The 14,697-nt window shown below is 48.1% G+C and overlaps 1 protein-coding gene across 3 annotated transcripts in view; it reads right to left on the bottom strand.

Moving 5' to 3' along the window:
- Positions 1-14,697, bottom strand: part of ADAMTS17 (ADAM metallopeptidase with thrombospondin type 1 motif 17) — a 407,285-nt gene that overhangs the window by 271,903 nt on the left and 120,685 nt on the right. The window lies entirely within an intron of this gene.

Raw genomic sequence — 14,697 nt, 5'->3', positions numbered from 1 at the left:
TGACCAACCTAGACAGCATGCTAAAAAGCAGAGACATTACTTTGCCAAAAAAGGTCTGTCTGGTCAAAGCTATGGTTTTTTCCAGTAGTCATGCATGGATGTGAGAGCTGGACTATAAAGAAAGTTGAGCACCAAAGATTCAACACTTTTGAACTGTAGTGTTGGAGAAGACTCTTGAGAGTCCCTTGGATTGCAAGGAGATCCAACCAGTCCATCCTAAAGGACATCAGTCCTGAATATTCATTGGAAGGACTGATGTTGAAGCTGAAACTCCAATACTCTGGCCACCTGATGAGAACTAACTCATTTGAAAAGACCCTGATGCTGGGAAAAACTGTAGGTGGGAGGAGAAGGGAACAACAGAGGATGAGATGGTTGGATGGCATCACTGACTCGAAGGACATGAGTTTAAGCAACCTCTGGGAGTTGGTGATGGACAGGGAAGCCTGGCGTGCTGCACTCCATGGGGTCACAAAGAGTTGGACACAACTGAGCAACTGAACTGAACTGAACTGAAGGTCTAGGACACTGGCTCAGCTGAAGTGGTTGTCTTGACATGAGAGACAAGAAACCACTGAACAGATAAGGCATGCAAAGGCATGGAACTCTGAATCCATACTCAGTGTGTTCTTCTAGAACCCATATTCTGTACTTCTCATATTTCGTGTGGACAGACCTTAGCTGCAGTAAGGCTCCATCAGTAAGTAAGTAACTGGTGTGTCTGGCGGTCTGTGGGAGGAACTGGCACACTCACTAGCCCCTCTGGCTCCTTTTCACGTCTACCTGCAGGAGAACAAGGGCCCCGAGGTGGGCTTGTCACCTACACAGCACTACCTGTCCCTGTGAGGGAGCCCTCCCCCTCCAGCTCTGTCCATGATGGCTGCAGAGGGATAAGCTACATAATTCTTGGGTGAAATATCAGGGGCTGAAATGGGTGACTTTTGAGTGAACTTCTTCCTGGGCAGGAGCCATGATTACCATTAGCTCTAAGTTGGGGAGGGGAAGATGTGTGTTAGCCCTGAAGACCCCAACTCAGTGGTGTACCATTTATTTGGCCAGCAATGAAGAGGCAACATAGTTTTAAGTCTCCAAAGGCTTGAGAACAGAACTTGAAAGACTGTTTCAGGCTATCACATTTTCCTTCCAAACATCTCTGCCCAGCCATTGCCAATGTGGACTGAAGAGGTGAACATGGGCCCAGCCCCCCAGGCCTGCTGGTTTATACTGTGCCCTGCGCCTCTGACCTGAAGTGTGAGTCTTTCTGATGCTTCCCCTGCAAGCCCTGCCTGGTGAGTCTGCTCATACCCTGCTGTGTAGCACAGTCCCCCTCATCTCAGTGGCATGAGATATATAGCTCACTCATTCTGCAAAGCATGTGGTATACTGACCTTGTATATACAAGGACATTCCCCAGGCTTGGAAGCACAGTGAGACTGGCCCCATTAACCTGGACAGGCCCCAGTCTCCTGGCCTGCAGTCCAAATAGTCCACTCATGCTGACTACACAGAACTGCACAATATCCCTCTGAGAGGCAACCACTCAAAGGTCACATGTGCCGGCAACGTCGCTGACCTCCTGCCATACCAGAGAGTGTGCCCTTCACTGAGCAAACACACATGCCTACCATGAAGAGCAGTCAGGAAACGCGAGGAGAGCTGCCTCAAGGTGGTGCTGACCTCAGCTCCATGACAGAGAGCTAGGCTGAGACAAAAGGCTCACAGTGGCCCTCACGCAGTGTGAGATTATCAGGCAAAGCCACCAGAAGTCACCGCCACTGGGAAACTCACCTCCCTCTCCTGGGCAGGCAGTGGGCTCCAAGGGCTTCAGCTCTGGCAGCATAGAGTGGCTGCCGTCCAAGACTGACTTTGCCATGACAAAGCCCCCTTCCTCCCCGCCACAGACCTTTCTTGCACCCTGGCCCCTGGGTTAACACAGGAGAGACTGATACTTGACATTTCTGTCAGTTTTAGCCACTTGGCAAGTAGTGGATTTTTAATAGTTTTCACTGTTTTAAATGAAGGTACCTCACAGATAATGGTAACTCTTCGAAGAGAGATAATTACAAAAAGAGACTTAAAAACAAACACACATGGAAACATATCTTAGCAGGAGAAGCAAAGCCCTCGCTTGTAGCTACCCTACCCTCCTAGTGTTGAGAACTCTGTTGGCACCAAAAGGAATTTTGAAGTTGGAAATCCTCATCAGAGAGCACTGTGTCGGGGAAGTAATCTGAAGCAGTCTTTAAGAAAAATACTTCCATGGGGTAATTGAAGTGCTTGGTATCTAGTGATGGTGCCCCTCATTATTTTTAGCACTGTGTTATGTTGGGGCCTACACTGCTTTAAATTCTGAGCTCATGCCATTTATCAAAGATAATAAAATCCCAAAGGCACAACTACTTATCATCAGATAATCCAGTGGAAAGTTTCATTGAGGCTTCGGTGTAATGCCTCTTGGCAATGACCCTGACATCTAACTCTCTGGCTAATTCTCATTTCATTAAAGACATTTCCCAGGATGCCTAAGCTTCTTACTTCATAAAGCAGCCACTGGAACTCTGCAGAAAATAATTGCCTTCTTACAGGAATGACTGGCACCTCTTATCCACAGGCCTGGCCTGGCCTGGATGGGAGAAGAGGACCCGGCCAGTTACTGAGGCTCCCTTCTCCACGGACCATCTGTAATCAGAGGGACTCTATTTGTAAGTGTTTCAGCAGTGGATCTCTTAGTTGGGATTAAAAGGCCTTCTCCAGAGCTGATGTCACGTGATGAGAGTAATTTCCCGGCATGCCTAAGGCTTCCTCAGGGCTGGGGATATTTGGAATCACTTGGCTGGTCAGGTGCGGGCTTTTCTTGAACTTACTAAGTCTCATCCAAAGGGGTCCTCTATTGTCTGCTTTCTTCTGAGCTCTGCGTGTACATTTTCTGGCCTTAGACTGATCCATGATTGTATTATGCAATCTTACAGTAATCCCCTACAGACTTGAATGATGTGTAGTAATTTCTCATCATTTTTCTTCTTTTGAGCACAAGTTTGGGCTGAGCACAGACACAGAGTAAATCTTTGGCATCATCTTCCTTTCTGAGTCTCCACATATAATTTTTGAATCTTCATTTTACTTACAAATTCTAATTGTGCCAGAATGTAACAGATTAACAGAAATGAATCAAGGAGATCTTAGCCTCACTTGGATTATTTTAAGAGTCAAAACTTCTTTTCCCTCAGCCGAAGTAATGAAGAAATTTATGCTCAGAAAATGATAGGCAGAAAAATCAGGTTGGGCTGGATACCTGTCTAGAAGGCAGTTTCAGATTTCATTACACATCTCAGAAGGTAAACTTCCCTTATCAGAGCCAACATAGCCCTAGGACAGGAGGCCAGTCTCTCCAGGTGGGACCCCTGCCTGCAGGGCGTAGCCAGGGTGGGAGGCTTGGCTTCCCCTCTGTAGCTACCTCCCCACTCCCCAAAACACATCATCCCCCCAAAGGCAGAGGTGACATTCAAATCCTGGGTGTGGACCATCCATGGCTCTGGAAGTCTAGGGGAGAGGAAGAGAGTGCCAGATACGGAACGAATACTTTGGTATTCCTAGACCAGCATCAAGTCATACACTCTCTCAGTAAACCCGCTTTCTTCTTAATCAAAACCATGCCGGTGAGACACAGGCGCTCCACTGGCTGCACCCCTCCCTACTTGTTCTGAGAAAACTTGTACAGTCGTGGAGAGCTTTATCAGAATGTGTGGGTCTCAGAATCACCAGATCTGGCCCTTCCTCTCTCCAGGAACCTGAACAAGTCACCTGACTCCTCCCAGCCTGCTTCCTGACCAGGTGCTGCCACCAAGTTGTAGGGGGTGACACGGGCTAGCAGACAGAATTCATTATCAGCCCAACAGCATGCCCCAGCTGTATCTCATTCCATCTCACAACAGTTTTATGCACAGACCCTGTTTCAGTCACATTTTAAGAGTCATCTTTGAGGCCACATACATTTATGCAACTGCTTAAGGTCTCACAGGCAGAAGGGTGACATCAGGTACCACCCCACTGGAGGAATGCTATTCTTAATTTCCAAGGCCCACCACGTAATTTGATTTCTGAAAAGTGGAATATCTAAATAGTCATTAAATATTGGTGAAATCTGAAGCCCCTTTGTTCACAGCACAGATGAAATGGGGCAAAAAAGAACAGAAGAATAACCCACTGGAAAGTCATGTTGATCATCCTTTATTAAGACGGTAAACTGGAGTCAAAAATGGGACTGAAAACTCCGCAGCAGTGAGACCTCAGCCCTTCATCTCTCTAACCACCACTACAAATGCACTTGCTCAACAAAGTTTTCATTCATTCGTTCATTCATCTAGTTGCACAATAAACCTTTATCGGGCATCCATCACGTGCTGGTGCTGGGGACACAACGCAGGACGTGAAGACAAAGGGCTCTTCACGGGGTCCGTGTTCCTGTTGCAGAGGGTGGCAGGACACAGGTAAACACGCAGCGTTGGGCAGTGACAGGTGAGAAGGAAAAGGACAGGCTGCTTCTGCTCCTGAGGAGACGCTACTGGAACAGAGAGCTGAAGGGACGGGCAGAGGGAGCATGGAGATGTCGGGGAGAGCAGGCTAAGCCCAGAGGTGGAGGGAAGCTTGGTCAGGGAGGAGAGGGCAGGGCCAGTGCGGCGGGTGTGCCAGTGACGTGATGCTGTGAGCGGTGGGAGGTAAGGTCGGGGAAAGCGGTGGGCCACAGGGTCCGGGGCCCCTGGAGGACTGTGAGCAGAAGCTCACAAGACGAGATCTTGGTTTTGAAAGTAATCTTCTGGCTGTCACTTAAGAACGTGCTGTTCAGAAAGCCACTGTGGAGGCTGAGAGACCCGGAAGGTGAGGGTGATGGAGGCCTGGACCACCGAAGGAACGGCAGGCGTGGCTAAGAGAGGTCTGATTAAGAACACGTTCTGAGAGCAGAGCCGGTGGGAACTGCTGGTGGGTTAGAAGTATCAGGCACCTTCTGAAACACAATGGCCAGTCAACTTCTAGAAATAGCTAAGAAAAATCACAGCCGCCACCACCCATTAGGCAGGCGGGGGCTGTGCCTAGCACTTTATATTTGTTCACACACTTGATCCTGACAACACGGTCGTGTGCGGCGGCCTCATCACCGTCCTACTGATGAGCGGGGGGGCTCATCCTGGTAAAAAGCGGAGCCCCTCTTCTGCTCCTGGACCTGGCTCCTCAGCCCCCTCCCACCTTCACGTGCAGGCCGAGCAAATCTGGGTGTGGAGGAGAAGGGCTTCTTGGCTCAACACAGAGACTGTCTCATTGATTTCTTTTTCCAAAATGAAGACCTCGGGGGATTTCACTTTATCTCAAAACGTATGTTTATCTTGGCAACTGGAGCCCTGTGGCAGAGGAACCGCTACAAGCAGCCTGCACAGCCAGCCCCCAGGGGCACTCCCCCTGCCCTGCCTTCCTGGGAACACATCCATCTCATCAGCAGCTCAGCCAAGGTGGAGGGAAGCGCAGGCCACCCCTTGCCCTCCGGGGGGCTCTGAAGGCACCGGACCACAGCCTTGCACAGCTGCTTGCTCCCCTCTGATTCTGTAACTATGGGGTACAGGAGACAGTGTTATGAAACCAAACAGGAGAAAAGCAGTGGGAACTTCAACTGAATTGGCTTTTCAAAAACAAAACAAGAAACCCACTAATCATTTTCATGGAAGAAAACCCTGGAATGCTGTGGGAAACGGGAAAGCTGGAAAAGCAGCCCCATCCAGCAATTCGAGAAGAGGAAGATCCAAACAGACCCCCAGTGAGACGTATGCCAAAGATGCTCAGGGGGTGGGAAACGCAAGGGAGAAATGATACTCGGGGAGGGTCTCTTCTGTCAGCAGTGATACAACCAAGATTCCATTTGCCAGAAAAGCCACGCCTGGAGCCTGGGCAGGAAGTCAGCAGTGCTGACGGTGGGGCTGGGAGTCCACAGAGGTGCCTTGCTAATTCCTTCATGCAGGTGCTCGGCACCTAGCTTCCCCATGCTCGCAAGCAGAGTTCCCCTTGCCCCCTCCCACACTTCACAGGCACACACAGAGCTGGGAGAATGAAGTCTCCTTTTTCTCTGGTATAGCCAAGGCTTAGATCAGTGGTTCTCAAACTTGAGTGCACACGGAATCCCCCAAGAGCTTACGAAACCCTGTGGCCGAGGGGCTAGGGTGGGCTGTGAATGCGCATTTCTAGTGCTTTCACAGGGGGTGCTGATGCTGTGACCTGGGATCACCCTCGGAGAACCACTGGCTTTCAGCATCTCCTTTCCCAAACAGCACCACCAAGGACTCCCAGGGGCCTCTTCTGCACCCGCTGAGCAGGGGGCACTGAAACAGGATCACCATGGCCAGCAGCGATGGAGCATTCATTATGAGTTCCAGGCCCTCCACCCACAATAAATGCTTCACTTCCTTTTCACAACTTCTGCCCAAGCAGGGATTACTACTGTCCCATTTTACAGATTACGAAACTGACGTAAGAGGACAAGCAGATGCCCAGGTTCCACAGTGAGCAGCAGAGCTGGGATTTGAACGAGGCAGGGGAAAGTGCTGGAGCCCTCCACTCCCTCTACCCCTCTTAACAGTCAACATCGAGCTCATGGAAAATCTGATGAGGTGGCAGAACACTGGGGCAAGTCTGATTCTTTGGCTGACAGTCAATATCCTAATTATCACAATGTCCACAGTGCCCAGTAACTGACTGAATTACCATCCCTAACACGGGTCAGCTGTTAAGAGTTCTACAAACTCAAACAGAGAGAACACGGGAAGTAACTCAGAAACTCACATCATCATGGCTTTCTGTACAAAAGTAAATATTTAAGATGTTTCTCCAAGTAATAACAAAATGACCATAACATTGAGAGAGCTACTCTATATTCATGTCATTGTGTGTTTTTTTAATCAACGAATCATAACAAGGAAATCAGGGACTCCAGCCCCAACCACACAGGGCAGTGGTTGTCCAAGCATGGTCCCCAGAGCAAGCAGCAGAGTCATCCAGGCCTCCGCAGACCCGCGGAGTCCAAACTCTGAGGGTAAGGCCCGGCCACCTGCATTCTAAGGATCCCCCTGAGTGATTCCCATACATGCCCATTTAAGAAGTCTGACTTAGTTCCATACCGGTTTTATGCACCCTCTTTAAATCTTTATTATATGAAAATATCAACTGTCTGTCCCACGTTCCCTGCTTCCTTCTCCAAGAACTGAGCCAAACCTGGCTCTGTCGTAGGAGGGAACTTTGTGGTTGGATGCCTGGATCCCAGCTCCAATTCCACTCTTCCTTTCTGCAGACAGATAGGATAAGCTCACTTAATGGCTCCTGTTATCACCAAACTCAGTGCAAACTGGAGTCCCCAAGCCTCCATGACCCTGCCCTGGAGTCACATTACCCCTGACACCAGGTGGGTGTCAGGTCAGCCTACATTTGCTCACTATGAAGCTCTGGGTGAGTAACTCTGCCTCAGTTTTTTCATCTGTAAACTGGAAGCTACACCTTCCACCAAAGTCCCAGCAGAGCATCTGGCAGATGGAAGGCCTTCAACAAACATTAGGCCCCTTCATCTTCAACCTATACCCTCAGGCTGCCTGTCTTTGCTCACACTGAGACTCCTGCCTGGAGAGCCTTCACCCCAACCCACTGCTGAAGCCCCATCCCAGTGCCCTTCCCAGAAGACACACATGATGGCAGGAGCGGGGTGGCTGGGCATAATGTCCTATGGCCACTGAAAGGAAGCAGAGACAAGATGCACAGAGCGGTCACCATGCATCACAGTTTACACAGGCATTTTCTCAGTGCAGGCCCACCGCGCGGGGGTTGACAGCTCGCACACAGAGGGAAACTGAGGGCTGGTGAGTTTACTAAAGGGCACGCCCAAGGCCGAGAGAGTGGTCTGAGCACGGCTGAGGAGCAGAGCCAGAGTCTGCATGGGAGGCCCCGGGACACCCGACTCGTTCCCGCTGGGGGACCGCTGTCTGCCCTCGTTGCTCACCCCAAGGACCCTTTCTTGGCTTTTAGAGATTCATAGTGACAACAGAGTGAATCTCAGCACTTCCAGAAGTTCTGGCCTGCCAAAGGCATTACAGGTGGAGAACCTAATTTCCAAATCACCTTCTCAGCAAAGTCTTTAGCCGCTGAAGCTAAAATGTGAAGTCCTGGCCCATCAGCTTCCTATCTCCCTATTTTTCCACTTTATCACTTTATTCTGACTCTGGAGTTTCCTTACTGATCATACATATTCATTCCCTCCACTAAAATGTCAGTTACACAAAAACAGGGCTCTTTGTACATCAAGCTTCCCCAGGGCTGGAGCAGTGCCTGGCAGATAGTAGGTTCTTTGAGAACATTTACCAAGTGTGAATGCTGAAAAATCAAGATGTTAGAGGACAGAGGTCCATTCTGTAAATAATACACATGACAAAGACAATGAAAAGAAAGTACTGGGTAAAAATAATAATGGGCAGTATCTACTTGCAGAAAAATGAATGGGCAGAGACCTGGAAGGAGGAGATGTGGGAGTCAAATCCTCAGACTTTACACTGAGTGAATTTAAGGCCAGCTGTCATCATTAACAGTATAATTTCAGACAAGAAATGTATCCTTTTGGAGCCTCGGTTTCCCCATCTGTTAACAGGAATCCTACCTCTTTTAGAAGGTTATTCAAAGGGCAAGATACACTTAGGAGAAAAGCATAGTTAAGAAAACAAAAGATTGAAACTGAACTGTCCAGGGTCGAATCTTGGCCCTACCGCCTACAAGCTACGAGGCTTCTGGCAAATTACTTACCTCTCTGTACCTGTTTCCCTACATATGAGATGGGGATTATAGCAGGGCTTCCTCGTGGAATTAGAAAGATTCAGATCAGGTCAGTCGCTCAGTCGTGTCCGACTCTTTGCGACCCCATGAATCGCAGCACGCCAGGCCTCCCTGTCCATCACCAACTCCCGGAGTTCACTCAGACTCATGTCCATCGAGTCAGTGATGCCATCCAGCCATCTCATCCTCTGTCGTCCCCTTCTCCTCTTGCCCCCAATCCCTCCCAGCATCAGAGTCTTTTCCAACGAGTCAACATGAATTAAAAACAAGAAGCATCTGACACTGAAGTTCTCAAGAAGTGGGAGCTGCTCTCACTGTCACCTCCACCGCCACCCAGAGCACCAGGACAGAGAACAGTACGGGCACTGTCTGTCAAGCAGAGAACAAGGAGGGGACAGCAGAAGGCTCTGCTGAAAGCCAAGCACTCCAACTTCCTGAGGCTAAGCTCAAAGAAGACTTGGATCTTGGCACCACCCCCAGGCCTGTGAGACACTACACTGCATTGATGCCCACTGTGGACTGCATGTTTGTGTCCCCCAAATTCATTTGTTGAAGCCCTCACCTCCAAATGAGATAGTACTAGGAGCTAAACTGATTTACTTGCATCATGGGGTTAGCCCCGCTTTGTGAGGATATGGCAGTTGTCTCCATGCCGGGGAGAGGGTCCTTCATAGACACCAAGTTGGCTGGCACCTTGATCTAAGACTTCCTGGCCCCAGAAATAACAGAAATAAATGTTTGTTGTTGAAGCCTCCCTTCTGTGGCTTTCATTACAGCAGCCTGGGCTGAGGAAGATGACGTCTTGACCAACAGGACACGTAAGGAGCATGAGGAGCAACAAGAGGCCACTCCTCATGGGAGCAAGTGGAGAAGGGGGCCTCTGCACACTGAAGGAGGGAGCCTACAGAAGTGCTCTGGAACCACGGAGGTGGCACCTTGACCACGTGTGGACATCCACTGAGCCGTGAGGTTCCTTGGCTTTCCCGTGGGAACAATGGCCGTGCAGGAGAAAAGGCTGATGCATGAGGAAGAGGGCAGGCAAGGACACATCGCCCTCATGTAGTCAACTTGAAAGAAGTCAAACCTGAGCCCCATCAGTCTTCCAACCCTCCCGCAGGGAGACAGGAAACCATCTGGGGAAATAAGATCCACCCCAGGATCAGCCCCCTCCGGTCAATGACAGTTGTCTCCGGGTTAAACCTGACACTGGGGCTCTCAATCATAGCAAAGCCAGAGCATGGCCAGGAAGGTTCTGGTCCGCATCTAGACCACATCTGTGCAAATCTGTGCAGGACCGACAGCTTCCTGTTTTCAGCACTCTGCTCAAGTTGTCAGGCCTCTTTCCTCTCCACTGCCGTAAATCCCTTCAACAATGGAAGGGATTTCCCTGAAGATTCCAGTTGAGTCTAAAGAGTTGTAGAATATGCCACCCCAAAATGTGCCACTTTGGCTTAAGGATTATTTTGAGCTGAAGGCAATTGAGAAGATACAGATACAAAAAAAAAAAAGATTTCTGCCCGCCCTTCATTTGCCTAAAAGCAGGACATAAGTTTGTAAATTGGTCCCCAAAGCCCTCTCTACAGAAGTTAATTACTGGAGATAACCCTACACCCTTATCAGCCCAGAGATGGCACCAGAGGACTCTATCTAACAAGCCTTGCTTTCATCGTCTTTACGCACCATTGCTGCTGCTGCTGCTGCTGCTGCTAAGTCGCTTCAGTCGTGTCAGCCTCTGCTCGACCCCACAGGTGGCAGCTCACCAGGCTCCCCTGTCCCTGGGATTCTCCGGGCAAAGAACACTGGAGTGGGTTGCCATTTCCTTCTCCAAGGCATGAAAGTGAAAAGTGAAAGTGAAATCACTCAGTCGTGTCCGACTCTTTGCGACCCCATGGACCGCAGCCTACCAGGCTCCTCTGTCCATGGGATTCTCCAGGCAAGAGTACTGGAGTGGGACCCCATATATATACCTTCCTGCAATTTGCCACCCAAAAAACTCAAAGTCCCTTTCCTTTGTAAAGTTACTTCTTTAAAATTTACTGTTCTTTATTTTAAGATACTATACAAGCCCAAGTTGTAATCACCCCTTAAACTTACTGCCTACTAAATGTTCCCATGTGTATGCATGATGCATTATCACTTATCACCCCTTAAACTTACTGCCTACTAAATGTTCCCATGTGTATGCATGATGCATTATCACTTGTGTTTGCTTTTCAGTTATTAATTTGTCCTTTGTCTATTATATAAAGGGTCCCAGCCAACGAACCTAAGATGGGTAGATGAAAATAAGAGTTGTTTTCCTACCTGCCAAGTCTAAGACTGCATTTTAATTCTTCTCTAGAAATCACTCAAGATTCTGGGCCCCACCTCTTATTCGACCAGGTCCTGAGGTTCACTTGCCAAAGTCATTCTTTCACGTGCAACAAGGAGACAATACAGCTGTTCACTCAGTCCTCAAAGAGATGAAATCTTCCCTGCCTTGAGATCTTGTGTGCTTAGCTGCTCAGTCATGACCGCTGACCCCATGGACTGTAGCCCACCAGGTGCCTCTGTCCATAGGATTCTCCAGACAAGAATACTGGAGTGGGTTGCCATGTCCTCTTCCAAGGGATCTTCCCAACCCAGGGATCAAACCCAAGTCTCCCATTTTGCAGGCAAATTCTTTACCATCTGAGCCACCAGGGAAGCCCAAGATTACTGCAGTGGGTAGTTCATCCCTTCTCAGGAGATCTTCTCAACCCAGGAATCAAACCAGGGTCTCCTGCATTGCAGGTGGATTCTTTTCCAGCTGAGCTACCAGGGAAGCCTGTTTTGAGATCTTAAAGTCCCTCAAGAGCAGGGACTCATATTCAACTCAGCCTTCAGCATTTCTGATCATTGGAGATAAGTGCTGTTGCACATCTCAGTGTCTTCAGATGCTTTACCTCTCACTCACAAAACATCCAGTGTTTCAAGGTTCAAGGATGTTGGCTCCTGGGTGAACCTTAGCCAGTCAACCAATAGAGAAAAGAGCCTCTTGACCATTTCACAGGATGTTTGTAGGGGACAAGTCTGAAAATAGTACCCATCACTTCTACTTACATTCCACTGGACAAAGCAGTCACTTGGCCACACCTCATGCCAGGAAAGTAGGGAAATTCAACCATCCAGAGAGGGTGGAAATGGTGTGTATATCAACCAGCAGTCTTTCTGGAATGACCTGGACTGTGTCAGTAACATATCCTAAATACAACTGAGTCCTTTCTGACCATGACTCAGTGCTTTACTAACCATGACACAGTTCTTTACCATGACAGTCCTTCGTGACAATGACTAAGTTATTTCTGACAATGACTCAGCACTTCCTCACCATGACTATGCATCTTCCTCAGCATGACTTTAGCTCTTCCTGACCATGACTCAGCATGTTCAATGATGCAGCACTTCCTGATCATGACTCACCAGCTTCCTCACCATGACTTAGTCCTTTTGTTAGGTAGGAAGTTAGGCATGAGCAGTGAGGGGTAGTCTAGCCAAAAAGATGCAAGCTGATCTCTAAACTCCACCCAAGACACACCCGGGAAAGCTCACAGATATGCTACAAAAATAACCACAGAAACTTTTCCAACTACCCTGCACATGCGACCTAGGCACAGCAGATACAAACTAACCACAGGGGCTTCTCCAACTCCTGCACAGGCACCCTTGATGCACAGCTGTGTCCTCAAGTAAACATTCTGTACATACATACATCTGATTATAACAGACCTAATTATGGGAAAGACATGTGCAATAGAGCCTGTTGTAACTTGCAACTGTCAATGAAAACTCTTAGTTCACACCCACCTAGATGAATATGTACAAGTCCTATTTTGCATATAAGCAGACATGCTCCCTTCTCTGACTGGCCTTGAGCATACACCCATTTACATTTTTTACAGGGCAGAACCAATAAGCAGACCTGACACTTCCTTTTAATAACTCAGCACTTGCTCACCATGACTCAGCATGACCCATCGCTTCCTGACTATGACTCAGCACTTCTTCACCATGACTCTGTGCTCTCCTACCCAGGACTCAGCACCTTTCTGATCATGAGTCAACCCTTCCTGACCATGACTCAGCCCTTTCCTATATTTCAATTAAATATACTTCCCCCACAACAGTACTTTTCAGTAACTTCTCATCCATGTTGTCTATATCCACATATCAAAAGGCGTTTAGAACCCAAACCCTAAATAACAGCCTGGCCAAGATCTGGTCCTAATATAACCTTCTCTCCTTCCTAGAGTGCCCCTGTTAAGCTACAGATTCGCAGAAACTGAGTTTTAAAAACTCAAAACTGAGTTTAAAAACTCCCATAGCTTCACATGGGAGAGCTATGGTTTCTTCAATTTAATGAGCTCACAACCACCACAGAATCCTGGTGAATTGCCTAAAACATGCACAGAGCAAGCAAACCTTCTCCTCCAAATTGCATTTCTACCCCTGGAGGGTCACACACATCCTGTCCCTGTGGTTACTTCTGAGCATAATATGACTTTAGTACAATCAACCCTAGTTCTATATACCATGATTCTAATAATTGAGCAGTCATTGGGAAAGTAAACTCTTGGCTTGATTCTAAAGTGATGATTTTAGTGCCAAACTTAGGTGAGGATGGCTCAAGGTCCAAAAATATCAGCTGTAACTTCACTAAGTCTCAATTCTTGCAAGGTCCAATCCAGCCCTGGAATCTAAGCCAGAGAGGTACAGCCTAACAACCAAAAAGGGCCTCTAAATTCCTGCTTGCATTTCTCCAAAAGCATCAGAAAGGCTGCCCAATTCAACCCCCGGCAACACTTCTTCAAATGCCCTCTCCTCTCCTCTCTTTCCCCACACTGAGACTTGTCTCTCCCAGCCCTCCACCCTCCCTCCTTCTCTGCTCTGCTTTCCACACCACCCCAGGCCCCTTGCAGTTACTGCAGCTCCACATCACCTCCTTGGCCTCCCAGGGAGAAACGCACGAGGACCCCCTTCCCTGTGAATTGCACTTTTTCTCACCATCGTTTTTGGAAGAAATATTTGAGAAGAAGTACTAGTCAATAAAATCACTTTGCTTCCTTGGTCATCTCTTTTAAAAAATGTAGTAAAGTATTGCCTGGAAAATCCCATGGACAGAGGAGCCTGGTAGGCTGCAGTCCATGGGGTCGTGAAGAGTCGGACATGACTGAGCAACTTCACTTTCACTTCTCACTTTCATGCATTGGAGAAGCAAATGGCAACCCACTCCAGTGTTCTTGCCTGGAGAATCCCAGGGACGGGGGAGCCTGGTGGGCTGCCGTCTCTGGGGTCGCACAGAGTCGGATACGACTGAAGTGACTTAGCAGCAGCAGCAGCAGCAGCAGCAAACTATACAAAATTTACCATTTCACCATTTGTAAGTATACAGTTTAGTGACATTAATACATTCACATCGTTGTGCAACCATCACTATCATTCACCTTCAGAGCTTTTCCACCTTCTCAAACTGAACCTCTGTACCCATTAAACGGTAATTCTTCATTAGCCCTCCTCTTTACCCCATGCCATCCACTAACCTGTTTTCTATCTCTGTGAATTTCACTCCTCCAGGAACTTTAAGTAGGTGGAATTACAGTAATTCTTTTAGTGCCTAGCTTATTTCATTTAGCATAATATCTTCAAGTTTTATCCATGTTACAACATATCTCAGAATTCCTTTCTTTTTTCAGGCTGAATATTATTCCATGTATGTATAAAAGGACACTTGAGTTGCTTCCACCTTTTGGCTATTGGGAATAAGGCTATTATGAACATAGATGAACAACTATCTGGTCAAGTTCCATTTCACTGAGGTATATGCCTAGA

This window comes from Bos javanicus, chromosome 21, assembly GCF_032452875.1.
Source record: "Bos javanicus breed banteng chromosome 21, ARS-OSU_banteng_1.0, whole genome shotgun sequence".
NCBI classification, from domain to species: domain Eukaryota; kingdom Metazoa; phylum Chordata; class Mammalia; order Artiodactyla; family Bovidae; genus Bos; species Bos javanicus.
The sequence above is the reverse complement of the archived record's forward strand: the minus strand, read 5'-3'. Positions and strand labels throughout refer to the sequence as shown.